We start from the raw sequence: 4,418 nt of genomic DNA on the forward strand, positions 1-4,418 counted from the left end.
GTTACAGCGTTGGAGATTCAGCAATGAATGGATAAAAACTGATGAACATCAAGCTTGCATTTCACTGATAAAACAAACAGGACGTGAAAAGCCAGCTATAGAAGTAAGCAGTCACATGTACATGTGTACTAAATCACTTCAGTCATGTCCGACTCTTTATGACCCTATGGACTGTAGCCTGCCAGGCTCCTGTATCCATGAGATTCTCTAGGCAAGAATACTGGAGTGGATTGCCATGCCCTCCTGCAGGGGACCTTCCTGACCCAGGGATTGAACCCATGTCTCCCAATGTCTCCTGCACTGCAGGCAGATGCTTCACCCACTGAACCACCTGGGTAGCCCAAGCCATTGCATATCTGTGTTTTATCCAGGCTTACTGAGCTGTAGTCCCTAATTCCTTTCCCAGAACGTTTTGCCAAACAATAGTATGTTCTCTAGAAGGGGTTCAGTAGGTGATCAAACACATTTGGGAAACGACAAGTAAACAACAGTAAAGAAGTTTTTCAAAGGCAAGATTTCTCAGAGACTTTATTACATTTACTATGTTCTGAGATGCGCAGCAAAACTCTCCAAGAAGGGGTAAAGAATGTACAGCGTGTGTCCAACTTTTATGACCACAGAACCTTTCAGTGAAGCATCTTGCTGAACTAGAGCACACTTTAGAAAATGGGTCCTTAGTCTACAACAAAGTTGATTTTATTCTCTTAAAATAACTGCTGGAAAAAGTGGAGAATAAGACCCAAAGAACAGCATGGAAGCACTGGGTTTGGTTCCAAGGATACTCTCTGCTCTCCAGATGAAAAGAGTGGAAGGTCAAAGCCATGAAAATGAAAATACCATGTTTTGGGAGATCCTGGGCAGTTTTTACACTACAGAATTCGATTAAAGAGAGAAATAGAAAAATAATATCATGATTGAGTTAAGGAGGGAATCCAACAATAGAGAAATATACAAAATGAGGATAATGAATTGTCTTATAGTCTACAAAGAAGTCGTATTCATTAAAAAAAGAAAAAAAAACAAGGCTCATATTAAAAAAAAAAAAAAAAAAACACCTTTTCTCTCTTATTGGGGGAATAAAGTTTACAATTCCCATGCTTTTCAAATTACCAAGAGTGAGCATGGCATGGAAAACAGTAATTTTAATCCCTTTATCCACAAAACCTTTCATTACAACCTTGGAAAAATATGTCAAAAAGATCTAATTTTAATCTGACCCATCCATTCTTTTTACAGGGTGCTGTAAATGGGTCAAAACTCAAAGTGGAATTCATACACACACATGCGTGCACAAAGATGAAAATGGAAGGAGTATGAAGGAAATGGATGGTCTCTACAAGGTAGGAGAAAAGCATTCAAGTAATTGACAGGTCACAGAAACCTTGAAGGAACTAATGAGATGTTTGAGCACAGAAGGTACCAAACAGGGAAATGTTTTGATTCAGGTTATGTGAATCCTTCCTCTTTCCATAGAGGCCAAAGTCAGATGAGATGAATAAACATTTTGAATTCTGAGCCTTACTCCATCTTTTAAGAGTCCCAGTTTAGATTATCAAAAGACTGGGAGATTTTTTATTCCATTTCTTTTCTGTTAGTAAGTGATAAAATATCACACTAATTTTGAAGCTCTTCTGAAAGTGGACAGAGAGTGTGAACCACTGGGGACGTGAAATTAAATGGTTTATTTTATAAAATTCAATAGGTATTTTTACAAGGTCAAATAAAAAATAATCAGCTTTGAAATATGCAAAAAATAACAATTTCTAGTTGAAAAATTTCCCTAGGTCACCCCTCTCTGCGTTATCGGCTTTTATTATGTCTGCAAAGCCCTGTGAATACTGAGGCCATATTGACAAAACTAAATTTCAACATTGTGTAGGAGCTACTTCGATGGCCTCAAAAATTATATTGGTTTTTATGAGAGATATATTAATGAGGTGAGTGGCATAAGCTTGCCTTCAGGAGCTGATAATCCTTTTTATGAGCTGAGATATTGGGTTGGCCAAAATGTTCGTCCAGGTTTTTTGTTTGTTAAGGTGTTATGGAAAAACCTGAATGAACTTATTACATGGGAAACAGATTTGTGACCGATGAGGCCCCAAGTAGAAATAGACCCGATCCCAGTCAAGACCAGTGGGAGAAAAGGGCCAGCTTCACAAAAGGAAAGAACCAGCTTTGGTTGACATATGTCTGTGGAATGTGCTTCCAAGACGCCAAGGAAGCGGTGAGCAACGGAGCAGAAGTAAGGCAGCCCTTCTGAGAGTCAAGGATGGAGAGGACCACGAAGAGAGAGAAAGAGACCACAGTCAGCCTTCCATATATGTGTGGTCCCCAGTCACAGATTCAAACAACTGGGGATTAAAACTATTCCCCAAAATTTCCAAAACGTTCTAAAAAGCAAAACTTGAATTTCTCATCCACCAACAACTATTTACACAGCATTTACATTGTATTAGGTATTATAAGTAAACTAGAGATTATGGGAGATTATGGGATTATAGGAGAATGTGCATAGGTTATATGCAAAAAACCACATCATTTTACAAAAGAGACTTGAGTATCTGTGGATTTTGGTATCCATGGGGGTCCTGAAACCAACCCCCCACTTTGCTGTGGATACCCAGGGAGGGACAACTCTGTTGAGAGACAACCCAAAGGCAAGAGCAGGGAGGCATTTCTGGGCAGACTGAGATTTTCCTCCAAGTAATATGGAGCAATTACATCATTCACCCACTCTGCTGTTCTTTATAACATTTTCAAGGGCTTCCTTGGAAGCTCAGTGGTAAAGAACTCACCTGCCAATGTAGGAGACATGGGTTCGATCCCTTGGTCAGGAAGATTCCCTGGAGAAGGAAATGACAACCCCCTCCAGTTGCCTGGGAAATCCCATGGTTAGAGGAGCCTGGTGGGCTAAGGTCCATGGGGTCACAAAATAGTCAGATATGTCTTAGCTACTAAGAAGCAACAGCTACTCATCACAAAGCAATCAAAAATCATCTCATTTATATGACTTTTCTCTGCTAGACAATGAATTCCTCCAGATCAGAGGCCAGGTCCTACTCAACTTTATACACCACAGCAATAGGGCAGAGCGGGTGTCTAATCACTGATGGCAGGGACTGGGACATTCTGAGGAGGGCTTCCCAGCCACCTGGGAGAAGGAGAATTATGGGGTCACAGAAAGAGAGTTTGGTGAAGTCTTGAGATCAGGTCAAGGTCTGGTCAGGTGAGCCTAAAATCCAGGAGAGAAGATTGAGAAGAAAAGTCTTGAAAGCTAGCCCAAGGTCCACTTCATTTTCTTTCCTTTTTCTCCCTTAAAATGAATGCTTCTGTCCAATTTTCTTTCTTTAAGAGATAATAGAAATGGCTTAAAAACACAGCCTCTGTTGAACATCAACCAGAGTTCAACCAAATACATTTAACTCTCCATCCAAATAGACTAGCAGAAGTATTTGGAAGCACTGAATAGATCACTAATTATTTTCAATTCTTGCCAAAATAGGAAAGAAGTAGTGACTCATTTGTTATCTGACTGTAAATTCTTGATCCAAACCAGTGTTAGTTAGGGCTGGTGTATAAGACCAAGGCCACTGGAACCAGGCACCCTGTGGTGCTCACCCAGTGATGCTGGCATCTTCCTAGCCTTGCATGCAGGTCAACTGAGCACCTGGCATTGCTATCTGAATTGCACGGATGCCCAGTTCTCTGGCACAGCCCTAATCCTCTGCCCACATGGGTGCTACCTTCTCATTTCACAAGCTTGCATCTTCACAAGGCTGAGCCTGTGCAGTTCTCCTCTTCCAAGACCTAAGGAGAGCTGTGTTCTTCTTAGTGATAGTAAGAGAATATAAATCAACTATCTTGATATTCACCAAAGTCATACATTAATTAGTATGCATCTTCAGGAAGATAAGGAGATAGAGATCGAATCAGAGTTACTCAGAGGCAAAGACAATCAAACGTTGGTAAAGTATACATTAAGAAGATATTTAGATCGCAGATCCATTCATTCAATGCTTAGACATTTAAATTATGTGTAATCCCTTACTGAATCAGAGCCAGCCTCCTGTGCCTTTCGGAATTATTGTGACAACCATCTCTTTACTCCTCTGTGTCTCTTGCTAGACTATACACTACTCCAGGACAGGGCTGCAGTCTTATCCACTGCCCCTTATTGTATCACAATGGGTACTCCGAAACTGCGGCCAAAAGAATGGTGAGTGGATCCCCTCAAGGAGTTTATAAAATAGTACTAATAGTACTGTAGGGGAATTGGTACGGAGTATAAGGCTCAGCTGGTAAAGAATCTGCCTGCAGTGTGGATTCGATCCCTAGGTTCAATCCCTGGGTTGGGAAGGTTCCCTGGAGAAGGGAAAGGCTATCCACTCCAATATTCTGGCCTAGAGAATTCCATGGAT

The sequence above is a fragment of the Budorcas taxicolor genome, chromosome 15, assembly GCF_023091745.1.
Source record: "Budorcas taxicolor isolate Tak-1 chromosome 15, Takin1.1, whole genome shotgun sequence".
Lineage (NCBI taxonomy): Eukaryota > Metazoa > Chordata > Mammalia > Artiodactyla > Bovidae > Budorcas > Budorcas taxicolor.